The sequence below is a fragment of the Danio rerio genome, chromosome 5 (genome assembly GCF_052040795.2).
Source record: "Danio rerio strain M-AB ecotype USA chromosome 5, GRCz13ab, whole genome shotgun sequence".
Taxonomy (NCBI): Eukaryota; Metazoa; Chordata; class Actinopteri; order Cypriniformes; family Danionidae; genus Danio; species Danio rerio.
Window position 1 is genome coordinate 69,610,918 of NC_141025.1, and position 15,180 is coordinate 69,626,097.

Consider the following 15,180-nt stretch of genomic DNA (forward strand, 5'->3'; position numbering starts at 1 on the left):
GATAACAAAGTATTACCCAGTAAAACTTAAAATGGATTTAGATTCTTTTTCATCATCACTTTTTAATAATATAAACATTATTTACTTCAAAATGAAATGATAAAATGTGATGTAATATATAATATGATGTAATAATTATGCATGTCTTAGTCACTGTCCTTCCTGCTTGATTTATAAAAAAAATGTATCTCAGTTTTTTATTAATATACAGTTGAGTTAGAATTATTAGCCTCCCTTTGATTTTTTTTCTTTTTTAAATATTTCCCAAATTATGTTTAACAGAGCAATGAAATTTTCATAGTATGTCTTATAATAATATTTTTTCTTCTGGAGAAAGTCTTATTAGTTTTATTTAGGATAGAATAAAAGCAGTTTAACATTTTTAAAAAAAATTTTTTTGGGGTCAAAATTGTTAGCCCCTATAAGCTATATTTATTTGAGTCTACGGAGCAAACCATCATTATACAATAACTTGCCTTATTACCCTAACCTGCCTAGTTAACCTAATTAACCTAGTTAAGCCTTTAAATGTCAGTGTCTTGAAACATATCGAGTAAAATATTATTTACTGTCATCATGGCAAAGATAAAATAAAAAAGTAAAGATAAAATAGTTATTAGAAATGAGTTGAAAAAAATCTTCTCTCCATTAAGCAGAACTAAGGCGAAAAATAAACAGGTTAATAGTTCAGGGGGCTAATAATTCTGACTTCAACTGTGTATGTTTTTTGATCCTGCACTATTTTTCATAGATTTCAAGAAGGTCAAGCTTGTCAGCTGACACCAGTTAAAGTCTTGAAAACCAAACATACAAGTTTAGTGTTGTACATCGTCAAGCAGATCTTCAGCAGCTTTATCTCCCTGACCTTTACCGGTATTGATGTACACTGCAAGGATGTACCTTGCTTACAGTGATACGATCAATGCAGTTTTAGCCTCTGTGGGGACAGAACTGCTGACGGCTGACTGGTCTGTCCTGTTTACTTCAGGATTACTCGTCAAAACATCTGCTGTGCAGAGCGCATTTAATGAATGCGAGACTTTTAAGACTCTTCCTGGTTAATGAGTATATGGTGATTTCTGCTGTTTTGTGAGCACAATACTTTTGGGCATGTTTAGAGCCTGTTTTAGTTATCCTTAGAAAACATCTCTTTTTATAATTTTTTTGCACTGACACAATTCTGATACAAAATTTTACATGTGTATACATTATTATTATTATTATTATTATTATTATTATTATTTCTTTTACAGTTTTAACCATCATATACTCTACAAAACATATCTTTGACACTTTTATTAGACGACAATAACTGTGTTTATCTGTATTTATTCTTAATTGTTTTTTTTATAATTATTTTTTCTGGGTTTTCATCTTTATTGGATAGGACAGTAGAGAATTGACAGGAAAGCATGTGGAACAGAGAGAGAGGGGAGGGATCGGCATAGGACCGCGAGGCGGGAATCAAACTCGGGTCACCATGAGCAATGAAGTGCATGTGTCGACTTACTAACCACTAAACCACTGGTGTCGACTATTCTTAATTGTTTTAATACTTTAATGAAACTGACAGCCTACTGCATTGTATTGTAATGAATGGTCTTTAACTTCTACTTAGTAAGATGGCACGTTGAATTGTATAGGGCTGCATAATACTTAAAAAGTTGCGATGTGTGATGTTGTTCAGTATTGCGATAATGTATTTCTTACAATATAACATTACTCTAGAAAGATAATGCAAATCTTTGTATTATTTATGTTTTAAATTCAATTATTTATTTAATGTTATTCAAATAAACAGGTAAAAGATTTCTTTAGATCTAATTCAGACTAAAAAGCTGGGTCAAGGTACAAGAATTTAATCTTTAAAACAGTATCAATCAGTGTAAACCTCAGCAGATATTCTGACTAATTGGCTGTTGTCATTTTCCTCTCTTGTCTTGACTCCCTCCATAAGTATTTATTTTCAGCTCTATATTCTCCTTTGTGCTGCTCCAACCAACAGCAGTACAGCCACTAATACTCTGTATTTACACAATGGCAAAGCACGTGCTTGCAAAGGCGTGATGCTTTTCCTGGTGACATGAGCCAATCTGCGAATCACAGCACGTTATGATAGCTGACCAATCAGAGCCTCTTGAGGGCGGGCCTTTCGGAGGAACTAGGAAATATGACAGTCATTTTCATGTTAGCTGTGTAGCTGTATATGATCAAAGCAACACAATCTCAAGGCAATTCGTAACTTTTTCATTTAGTGGCTAATTCGTATGAATTCGTACGATCTAATTCGTACAATTTAGTACGATTTGCTTATCCCCCAATGACGGTTGGGGTTAGAGGTGGGGTCAGGTGCCACGCCTCCTTTTTAAAATCGTACCATTTCGTACGACTGAACTCGTACGAATTCGTACGAATTAGCCACTAAACTGGCAAAACGTAAAATACTTACGTTTTCTCGTGAGATCAGGCCGGATCAAAGATATATGAAAAAATAACGAAGCACGAGGACACATTGCATCTTATAAACACAACCAAGCCTTAATAATACACTCTGGACCACCCCTGTAAGTTAACTTAGTCGTTTTTACCAATTTAAGTGGATTCAACATGAACAATTCTTATCCCAAAAACAACAAATTGGGTTGTTTCAACTAATTTTAAATAAGTAGTTTGAACAAGCAGTGAATGTCATTTTTTGAGTGTATACTTTTGCGATAAATTCACAATATATTGAGCAGCCCCATAGTTTATGCATTTATAGAGGAGGCTGTGAGAGATTAGCTACGTTCCAAATGGTGCACTATGCACTTATATACTTATACACTCAACAGCAGAGTATATGTATGTAGTGTCATCCCAAATGGAACACTCACGTTTTTTTACCAAGCGAAAATTCAAACCGTTTTCCTGATGACGTTTGACAGTTGCCAAATTAGTGACCAAATAATACTTGTCATGAGTATAACCGTTTTCACCATCAGGAGGTGCTATGTAATGTTAGGTACTAATGTAATGTAAGGTGCTATAATCCCTCTCGTAGGAGAATTTTGCTTTCACAATCTAAAATAAGTAATCCAACATGCGCCCGATAGCTCTGCCCCTTCCGCTAAATGAGCAAAGCAGTGGCTTTTGAGTGTGTGAAGTGAACATTCCACACTTCAATTTACAAGTTGAATGAATGCATAATCCGGATATTTAAAGTGCACTTATTATTTGTAGTGTTTCCAGTGTGAACGCACTACTTACACTATTTAAACTACAAAATGGCATAGACTAGACACACCTATAGACTTACTGTCTTTACAGTGGCATGCAAGACCTAGATCACCTGCAATTTTCATATCTTACAACTTTCAAAAACATTTGAGAGCTGATAATTGGTATGTTGTTAAAGGTTGTGTGAAGTGCTTTGAAATACATTTTTATTCGATGTTTGATGTATTATCAACCCAAACACGAAGAGAGGGTTGGACATGGGAAAAAAAAAACAGCCAAAAGCATTAGCAAACGTGATACAATAGTTCAACAAACAAAGTTATTTGTGAATAAGTTATATTTTAGACATAATATTTACTTTTTAGCATTAAAAATATTCTAAACAAAGCCTGAGCAGAATATTTGTCATTTGTCAGAAGATCGTCATTTGGGTTATATTCGAAATTACATTCTCTCTTGAGAAGTTATTTTGAATAAATACTTTGCAACTACTAAAAGTTAAAACCACATTAAGTATTGGTAACCCTGTAGTTTAGAACACAATTAACTACTGGCTTATGCCTGTTATTAAGATATTAACTATTTATTGGTAATTATAAAGTATGATTTTATTCTGCATCTTTAATCCTATACAAAACCTAAACCCAACTTCTGCCTTACTAACTATTAATAAACAGCTAATTAGAAGAGTATTAAACTAGTAGAGTTAGTTAATTGGTAATTAATTGTGTCTTTTCTAAACAATATCTTCTCAATGTGTTACATTTACCATGTTGTTATCCTAATGCTCTTTGGCTACTGCTTGAATCCAGTCATACACCTTTTGTCTTGCTTTGTTTCTAAATGAATCATATATGAATTAATGAATCACTCTTTAAAACAGGGAGTTCCTGTGACCAACTGGTGGTTTCTGCATTATACTTATTTTCCTACCAAAAGCCTAAACCAGAAAGATATCAGCATAAAAAGACACTCTGCTAAGTAATGTATTTTTTTTGTTATTGAATATCAAAAAATTAACCTTTTTTCAAAATCGCACACCAAGTGAATGTACTTGTGAACCAAGTGAATGTAAATTGTCAAGAAATGAATGTGTATCTGCTGTAAATTCATGTTTGGATTTTATTTTGCATGTCTTTTTTTTTGACCTAGTAATTCTTAAAGGGACAGTTCACTTGAAATTACTACACTAATTACTCGTCCTCATGTAGTTTCAATCCGGTATGATTTTCATTCATCTTCATAACACGAATGAAGACATTTTTTGTGTATATTTTGGGCATTGTGTCCAGCTCTGCTGAATATATAGATATTGCTGACATCTATATTCTGGCTAGAAACAAATTCTTGGTAGTAGACTTTGAACATTTGCTGTCTATGGAGGGTCAGAGAGCTCCTTGATTTCATTTAAAATATCTTCATTTGTGTTCCAAAGGTGAGTGTAGGTCTCAGGGGATTGGAACGACTGCGATTACTTTTGGGTGAACTTTCCTTTTTGATCAAATTCTCTTAACCTCATCTTCCAGTAAAACAACATACTCAAGGTATCCATGGGGTCTTAAAATGTCAAATTTTTTTGTAGGAATGTTTGACATATTGTGTTGTAGGTCTTAAATATTTTTTAACCCAAGCTGGCCATTAACGCCCATACAATCACCAACAATCCATCTTAATAAAACCTAACTTTTTATTTACAAACAGCATTTAATTACTTTCCTTACAGTAATATTTGTTTAAAGTTCTCCATTTATTTACTGCTGGGGATACTGACCTATACATATTATTAATATGATTAATTATTATTATTATTATTATTATTATTATTATTATTATTATTATTATTATTATTATTATTGTTATTGTTATTATTATTATTATGAAATCTAATAAATTATAATCACTTTTTGATTGGGTAAATGGAAATATTTTCCAACTGAGATATTCGAGAAAAAAAAATCCTTAGCCTTTAGTCCTGTATAAGTCTAAAATTTCATTCATAATAGTTTTTAAAATGTTTTAAATATAACTTGGTGAGACCTGCAAAAACCCTGATACTACTTTATGGTGAAAAACTATTAATGCATGCCTCTGTTTTAGTGTAATATACACATCTCTATTACTATAAGTCATTAATTTAAATAAAATCTACACTGTAAAAAAAAAAGTGAAGTTCCATTTATTTACAGTTGTGAATTGCATTATAAAATCATGGCTTTGTCGGCTTTTACACACTCAATAAAAGTACAAAATCTGTCACTGGGGCGGTACCTTTTCAAAAAGTACACTTTTGTACCATACAGGTAAACATTAGTACATTTACGGTCCACTTTCATACTTTTAACATTCACTTTTGTACCTTTAAAGTACTTAAAAGGTACACATTTGTACATTTTTAGGTATTAATATGTACCTTTAGAGACCTGTTAGGAACAAAAATGTTCCTTTTCTAAAGGTACCGCCCCAGTGACAGATTTTGTACCTTTATTTCTGAGAGTGTAATGTTGAAAATTCAACTCTACAGTTAAACAAAGTGACTTTTATTGACATTTTAGTATTGTTTGAAATAATATAATATTATTATTAATATAATATTAATATAATATAATATTTTTTAAGAAATAACATATAGAGAAATAAGTCTGTAAAATAACAGAAAATGTACTGGTGGTTTATTACAAGGTTTTTGTACCGTAATACACAACACCAACTTAGACATATCACTTTAAACGATTAAAAATGTTAATATAGTCACTTTTTAAAAAGTTTTTAAGAGTAAAGGTTGTCAGAATAATTATCAAGGTCTCATAAATAGGGACCGGTATAAGATTCTGACGGTAAGATAACATTGGATCACAATTTCACGGTAACATGGTCATGTGATTACTGTTCTGAAGTAAGTCCTTTTTAAATGTCTGGGTAAAAAACAAAATTTTTTTCTCATTTATTTTATTTTAAGAAGCATTTCAAATATTTTTTGCCTTTTTTATTTTAAATTGTCAGGCTAAATAATTAAAATAAGTCATTGACTTCTGATATTCATTACTATCAAAAACACAGGTTTCTTTACAACTTGAGAAGGCACCTTTGAATATCTTTCTTTTCTTTGAATAGAAAGAAAGCCACTGCTCTGTTCAGGTCTATAGCATGCTGAATGTTGGTGTATAAGCGACTTGTTTTTCAGATTTTTGCTGAATTGTGGGCTGACCAGTAGCTTTTGAGTTGGGGTCCTTTTGCTGGAGATACCTTTTGCTGTCCTAAAAAAAAATTAAATAGTCGTAAAAAAAAAACCAAAAGCTTATGTATACCGGTATAACAGAATTTTTTTGCTGCATTAAAATGTTGACTTTTTCAAAACGCAGTAAACCTTGAAACCAATGGTCTCGTCTACCTATAATCTAATTCAAAAGCATAAATAAACATGGAAAAAAATGTGAATCACAAAACATGGAAAACTGCTAATATTGCGGATATATATATATATATATATATATATATATATATATATATATATATATATATATATATATATATATATATTTTTTTTTTTTTTTTTTTACAGTGTATCCATTTAATCTGTTTCTCCCTTGTTATTCATTTCTACTCTGAGCTACTTGACAGTCTGCTGTTACTTCCTTTTCTTTGCAACCTTTTCAACTGGTTCTTCATATGCCAGCAAATGAAACATTTTCTATTAGCATTTTGTTGCCTTTATAAATAATAAAATGCATGAAGAACAGATGGGGCATCTCCTCATGCTAAAGCACAACTCTCCACAAAACATTGGGGGGCATTGGGAACATTCACGCCAATTCATTTTAAAACCATGGAAGACCCCTTGTCAAACAGACTGGACTCAGAGTTTAGCTAAAATACCACCCTGCTGTCACAGAAACCCCAGAGACCAGCAGAGAATGTGGACTCGATTAGTGGTCTGTGGGAAGCAGGTTCGTTTTATGGTATTTCCCTTCTCGTTCTTCTAAGTCACACGTCTGGAACACTAACACAGTGTTTCAAAACTGAAATCCAAACAGCAAATGTGCTACATAAATGCTTACAAGACATCTTTTTTGGTGTCTTGCTAGGTCAGTTTTTTTCACTTTTCAGTTTGTGTATGTGTGTGTGTGTGTGTGTGTGTGTGTGTGTCTGTGTGTGTCTGTGTGTGTCTGTGTGTGTCTGTGTGTGTCTGTGTGTGTCTGTGTGTGTCTGTGTGTGTGTGTGTCTGTGTTTATTTAAGTGCATCTGTGTCCTTTAAAAACATTCCTCTCTTCATCAATTTCACTTCTGTCTTGGACCAGGTTAAATGAAGAAGTACCAGATGGTTCTGCAAGGTTAGCATTCTGCTGTCTCAAAGTTAACATAGGAAAGTTATAGTTTTAGTTTGAACTTGCTTTTAAATTAATAGTTTGCGCAAATGTTTTTTGTCCCTCACTATTTACTCATCCTCAAGAGGTTTCAGACCTTTATGACTTTCTTCAGTTGAACTAAAAAGAAGATATTTTAAAGAAAGCTAAAAACATTGACACCCATAGTGGAAAAACAAATACTATGGAAGTCGATGTTTCCATCATTCTTCTAAATATCTTCTTTTGTGTTTGACAGGAGAAAAAAGTCAAAAATGTTTGGAACAAGTGATGCAAAGAAGTAAATGATTATAGAATTTTCAGTTTTGGGTGAATCGTCCATATAAGGCCTGTGCACACCAGGACAATTTTATTTAAATTTATCCCTGACTAAACAAAGAGTACCAATGTGAGCATGAACGCCAATTTGTTAAAAAAAAAAAATATATATATATATATAAATAAATAAAAAAAAAAAAAAAAATATATATATATATATATATATATATATATATATATATATATATATATATATATAAAAAAATCAAATTTTTATTGGAAACTCATTTACAGAATATGTATTATAATCATATAATTGTTTATAATAGTTTGAAACTCTTGGGGTGCGATCACACCGAATGTGTTTTTTGCGTTAAGAGGTGCCTTTTTTTCAATGATTTACAAATGGCCGCAAGTGTTTTGTGCATGCGCCCTGCACACCTCGCATTTTAACTGTCTGTTGCGCCTTATTTTGCCGTTGCACATTGTGCTCATTACGCCAGCCACACCTTTTTCATTCTACAATCAAGTGAAAGCAGTGGCGAGGTTTCCATTGAGGTGACAGCAGTGTTTGTGTTGTCAAGACGAGTCTAGTACTGTTTTGATTTATCCTGAGCTGTGTAACTTCATAAATATTGAATATCACAATATTATTAAATATGAAACGTCTAACAATATCAACAAAAAAGGTGGTGTGAAGTGCCTCACGTTTTCAGGACGGAAAAGCGCTTTCGGTGATCAACTTTGCTGGTTATGGATCCTTTTTTAGACCCAATAGTAATGCAGCTTTAAATATTCCATCTTCATATCCATGGTTACATTTTTATCTTTGCCATGATGACAGAATATAATATTTAATGGATATTTTTCAAGATACTAGTATTCAGCTTAAAGTGACATTTAAAGGCTTAACTAGGTAAATTAGACAGGTTAGGGTAATTAGGCAAGCCATTCTTTAACGATGGTTTGTTCTGTAGACAATCGGAAAATAAAAGCATTGCTTAGGGGGCTAATAATATTGCCCTTAAAAAAATCAAAACTGCTTTAATTCTAACCAAAATAAAAAAAATAAGACTTTCTTATGAAGTAAAATTATTATAGGAAATATAATAGAAAGATTCCCTGCTCTGTTAAACATCATTTGAAATAATATAATAACAATTAGGGGTGTCATGATTTCGATTATGAATCGAAATCGATCGAAATTTATGCTCAACTTCGATTATCGAATCAAAAAATAAAATCGTCGATGCTGCCACGCCCCCATGTCACGTTAGCTTGGCTTGCCAAGCGGGAAAAAAACATGCTTGTTGAAGTGCTTGTTAAACTGCAGACGCAGGAGACCCGTCGACAGAGCTTAAATCCTCTCCTCTTTCAATTAAGTCGCAGGTGTGGAACAGTGGAAGTATTTTAGATTTCCAGTTAGTTTTGTTGACAACGTTCGTGTTGTTGACAAAAAAAAAACACAGTTTGCAAGCTCTGCTATGTACGTATTACGGTTGGGATGATAGACGATGGGCGCATCGCGATCCTCCGCCCTGCACCCATTGCAAATCCGCTCGCAAAATAAACACACTCAGGCCGTTTACACTAATATGTCTTTGTTTTTAAATGGCATTTTAGAACGACAACCATCCACATCCACACTGGCATGTAGCATTTCTGAGCAGCCCTCCTTCCTCACTACCGCTGAAAACGCACATCACGTGACCACACACACTCATTCACACACAGACACAGACGCACACACATTGTCATGCGCTCGAGACATCGAGTCAAGGCAGTCAGCGAGTCAGTAGACTGCTTCCATCTTTTACTTTCACACAAGTACTTAGTCATTTTAGCGAACACCTCAGATACTGTTGGCTGGTTTCTGTTGGTTGTGCACCTTTTTTACCGACGCCATTATAACGACACAGATCACTGCCTATTCACAAGTCCCGCAGAAAAAAGTGATTGACAGGTGGTAATTATGTGTGTAACTTGCCTTTATTTATTTACTGTATGATTTGTTTATGGGTAAAACAAAGACCATGCAAGTCAGGTAGTTTAAACGGTAGGCTACTAATAATTAATTCGTTATAAATTAATTAATTATTCATAATCGAAAATCGAATTGAATCGTGACTTTAGAATCGAAAATGTATTCGAATCGAGGATTTGGAGGATCATTACACCCTTAATAAAAATTCACTGGAGGGGTAATAATTTTGATTTCCACTGCAGACGCATAAGGAAATATAATATATTATAAAAAAAACACTGCACATCTTTGTTTATATTTAACCGCCATCAAGTAAAATCTTAAAAAAAATAAAAAGAATAAATGCAGTCCTGATAAAGACATTCAAAACCTTTCTTTTGAGCATAAAATAAGGTATTTTGAAGTATTTTTTTCAATATAATGAAAGTCAGTTTGTGTCTCTTATTACTTGAATCTCATCTTTTTTCAAAATACTTGCTTTTGTGTGACATTGTTTAAAAAGGTCATGCTGACACGTCACCACAATGTTACGCTGTTAAAATTAAAATATCCAACTGAGCATTTGAATGATGCACAAACCACTTCCTTGAGGGCTTGACAATAGACTTGATTTGTACATTCAGTAACACGCAGAAACATTTGGTTTGCCTTTTTTTCTTCTTCTTTCACTTCTGATTCTGAACAGTTCTTTCATTTGATCTCACTGTCTCTTTCTTTGCTGCAGTTTAACTGTCTTTTGTGGTATGGCAGGGTAAGAGCTGGAGTAGTGCATTGTGGGAGTTGCTCGTTTGATTACTCACATTGGGTTTTTTCAGCTCTCTGCTCATTCATGGATGATTCCCTTTTCTTTCTCTTTCTGTCTTATACACATCTACACACATGCAATGCAAAAGTCAACTACCTTTTATTTGTTTTAACATTTTAAGCAGTGCTTATGTTAGCATGCTAATCTGTAGAGGTTGCTGCTTGAAGGGATACAGCTGTGGCAGAATGTTAATGAGAATTATTTATATTATATTGTTTAATCAATTAATTCTATTTTATTAATGTCTACCCAAAACCTGAATCCCAACCATTACAGTAATGTGAAAACGGTTATTATACAGATTCATATAAAAAATACGTTGCTACTAAATTTTAAAGTTGAACCAAAAAGTTTTAAAGTTGAACCAATTTAACTTTAAAAGTCATTTAACCTTTTAACTTTCAATTAAGCTACCCTAAAACATCAAGTTAAACTTTCTTTCTCCTAAAATAGTAAGTTGAAACCTGATTACCTTTTGTAAATTAATTTAAAGTAGGGCTTGCACAATATATATTGTTTCAGCATCGATATCGCAATTTAAGCAGGAGTGCTTATGTTCGCATGCTGATCTGTGGGTTGTTGCTAGAAGAGATACAGCTGTGGCAGGATGTTAATGAGAATTATTAATATTATATTCCAGGCTTCAACGCTAAGGATTTTTTTCTACTGGCCCGATCGGACCAGTGGTTCAGATTTTTACTGAACCATTTTTACAAAACAAAAGATGGCTGACCTGCCAAACAAACAAACAAACTGTACAAAACATCACTTCATTTTTTTTCTTTTTTTGTCGTGGTGTACCCTCGTAAATGTCAGCTTTCAAGACGTTAGAGACAAATGTTTTCCTTTAGCATCATCCCTTGATATTGCCGCCATGTTGCTGTCTCTTAGCTGTACTGGTTGTTACGAAAAAAATAGCTTGCTCACAACATCCAATCAGATAAGAGGAACCGAGAAGGTAGCATTTGAAGGCTTAAAAATACAAAAGGTTTCTCTATTCTGACTGTATTTGCACGCGTTTGACAAATAGTCACAGGCAAATGAAACTTTAATGACGCCATTTGTGGCCCGATCGGGCCAGTAAGGATCCTGTCTACTGTCCCAAGCATCTCACACGCTGGCTCCTGGCCATCGGACAGTCCTTATTGTTGAGCCTTGTATTCAATATTTATATTATATTTAATTTATATTCATTCAGTTATCCTTTAATTGTATTTCATTAACATTTACACCTATAACGAAAACCTAAACACAACCCACAAAGTAATGTAAAAACAGTAATTATACAGAGTGTTATTCATATTATTTATTAACTTACCCATTAAATTGTATTTTATTAACATATTCACCTACCCCAACCCTCACAGTAATGTAAAAGCAGTAAGTACCGAGTATTGTTCATATTATTTATTAAATTATCCAATAAATGATATTTTATTAACATCTACCTTACCCTCATAGTAATGTAAAAACAGTAATTATACAGAGCACTATTCATATTATTAATTAAATTACCCATTAAATGATATTTTATTAACCCATGACCCAAAACTTACCCCTTAAGCCTGGTTTATACTTCTGCGTCAAGTGACCGGCGTAACTCATGGCGCATGCAACGCGCGCAGCTGTGCATTTATACTTCAGCGCGCTGTCTCTGTTGGTCTGCATTAACACTTCCGAAACGCTAGTTGGCAGTGAGGTGTAAATGTTCCTCTGTGTCGAGTTTCTTCGCTTCTGTTTTGCTTTTCTGAACACTTCCTGGTTGTACAAGTGACTCAAACTCGCTCATTTTGAGGCAGGAACCGGCGGACGTGCAACAACTTTAACTATGAGGTAAACTCAAAACGCAGAAGTATAAATCAGCCTTTACAGTTATGTAAAAATACTAGTTATTGTTGTATGGGGTCACAAAAATGATGCTATATTTTATTGTGAGTATCCGGAGCTGTATGCCATAGACTTTACCATCTAGGGGTGTGAATTTTTTTTTACGAGACGATTCATAATAGTGATTTGACAATAAAATTTTCTCTGAACTCTTAAGAGATTCAAGACAAATACTGAATCCAAGAAAAACATTTTTTTTTTTGTTTTGTGAAATCGAATTACTACAAGAAATACATTTAGATGTATTAAATGAAGATGTCTACATTTAAACATTCTTTGGCTCATGTTTATTAGGGACCGAGCACCGAAACGGTGCGTAGGCCCTATTGGAATTGCTCCGTTTATTATTATTATTATTATTATTAGGGACCGAGCACCGAAACGGTGCGTAGGCCCTATTGGAATTGCTCTGTTTATTAGGGACCGAGCACCGAAACGGTGCGTAGGCCCTATTGGAATTGCTCCGTTTCTTATTAGGGACCGAGCACCGAACGGTGCAAGGCCCTATTGGAATTGCTCCGTTTATTAGGGACCGAGCACCGAAACGGTGCGTAGGCCCTATTGGAATTGCTCCGTTTTTTATTATTATTATTATTATTATTATTCCGCCCCCTATCGGGGCACTTTTGAGGGTCTAAACATGCCCGAAAACTCATGAAAATTTGCACACACACCAAACGCGGTGTAAATAGCAGGTTGATATGGGTCTCGGAAGTGGGCGTGGCAAAATGACTCGACAGCGCCACCTAGAAAAATTAAACAGACGAGCCCCCGATACACGAATCACGCACATGCACAAAAATTGGCACACACCTCAAACATGCCAAACCATACGAAAAAGTCTCTTGGAGCCATATCTCAAACCCAACAGGAAGTCGGATATTTTTAACTTCCTGCGGCGAAAAAGTAGCGTTTTTGCCATTTCCAGGCGTTGTATTTTAACGAACTCCTCCTAGGGATTTTATCCGATCGACACCAAAATTGGGTTTTGTCATCTAAAGGCCTTGGCGATGTTAAATTGCGAAGCTTTAGAGTTTTCGTCGATGGGCGTGTCCGTGGCGCCCTCGCAAACTTTGATGATTCGCCACAAAACAGGAAGTCGTTATAACTCAGGCATGCATCATCTGATCTGCCTCAAAATTCACACGCTTGATAAGCATCCTGACCTGAACACGTTTACATGCCAATATCCAGATATAAATATAGCGCCACCTGCTGGCCACAGGAAATGACATGATTTACGGAGTAATAAACTCCTCCCACTAATTTTTTTGTATCAGCACCAAAATTGGGTAGTGCTATCTGAAAGCTCTAGCGATGATATATTGTGAAGATCTAGAGTTTTCGCAGAGGGGCGTGTCCGTGGCGGTATGACAAACCTCAACGCTTCGCCATGGAACAGGAAGTCCTTATAACTCAACCACACAATGTCCGATCTGCCTGAAACTTCACATGGTTGATAAACGTCATCTCTTGAACACATCCACTTAACAATATTGAAGTGGGCGTGGCAAAATGACTCGACAGCGCCACCTAGAATAATTAAATGGACGAGCCCCCGAGCTACGAATCACGCACATGCACGAAAATTGGCAAACACCTCAAACATGGCAAAACATACGAAAAAGTCTCTTGGAGCCATATCTCAAACCTAACAGGAAGTCGGATATTTTTAACTTCCTGCGGCGAAAAAGTGGCGTTTTTGCCATTTCCAGGCGTTGTATTTTAACGAACTCCTCTTAGGGATTTTATCCGATCAACACCAAAATTGGGTTTTATCATCTAAAGGCCTTGGCGATGTTAAATTGCGAAGCTTTAGAGTTTTTGTCGATGGGCGTGTCCGTGGCGGCCTCGCAAACTTTGATGATTCGCCACAAAACAGGAAGTCGTTATAACTCAGGCATGCATATTCAGATCTGCCTCAAAATTCACATGTTTAATAACAGTCCTGACCTGAACAGGTTTACGTGCCGATATCCAGTTACAGTTATAGCGCCACCTGCTGGCCACAGGAAATGACATGTTTGACACTATAACAAACTCCTACCACAAACTTTCCCGTATCAGCACCAAAATAGAGTGGTGTCATCTGAAAGCTCTAGCGATGATATATTGTGAAGATCTCGAGTTTTTGCAGAGGGGCGTGTCTGTGGTGGCATGACAAACCTCAACGCTTCGCCATGGAACAGGAAGTCCTTATAACTCTACCATACAATGTCCGATCTGCCTGAAACTTCACATGATTGATAAAAGTCCTCTCTTGAACACATCTACATAACAATATTGAGTCAGTAATAGCGCCATCTGCTGGCAGAAGGTAGTTTGGCTTGTAACTCGGCCACACAATGTCCGATCTGTCTAAAATGTCACATGGTTGATGAAAGTCCTCTCCTGAGCACATCTACATAATAATATTGAGTTTTTAATAGCGCCACCTGCTGGCAGAATGTAAATTGTCTTATAACACAATCTCCACACAATCTCTGATCTGCCTGAAACTTCACATGTTTGATAAAAGTCCACTCCTGAACACATCCCCCATAACAATATTGAGTCAGTCATAACGCCACCTGCTGGCAAAAGGTAGTTTGGCTTATAACTCAGCCACAAAATGTCCCATGTGCCTGAAACTTCACATGGTTGTTTAAATTCCTCTCCTGAAGACATCA

The 15,180-nt window shown here is 35.0% G+C and overlaps 1 protein-coding gene across 6 annotated transcripts in view; it reads left to right on the forward strand.

Moving 5' to 3' along the window:
- Positions 1-15,180, forward strand: part of abr (ABR activator of RhoGEF and GTPase) — a 338,299-nt gene that overhangs the window by 13,296 nt on the left and 309,823 nt on the right.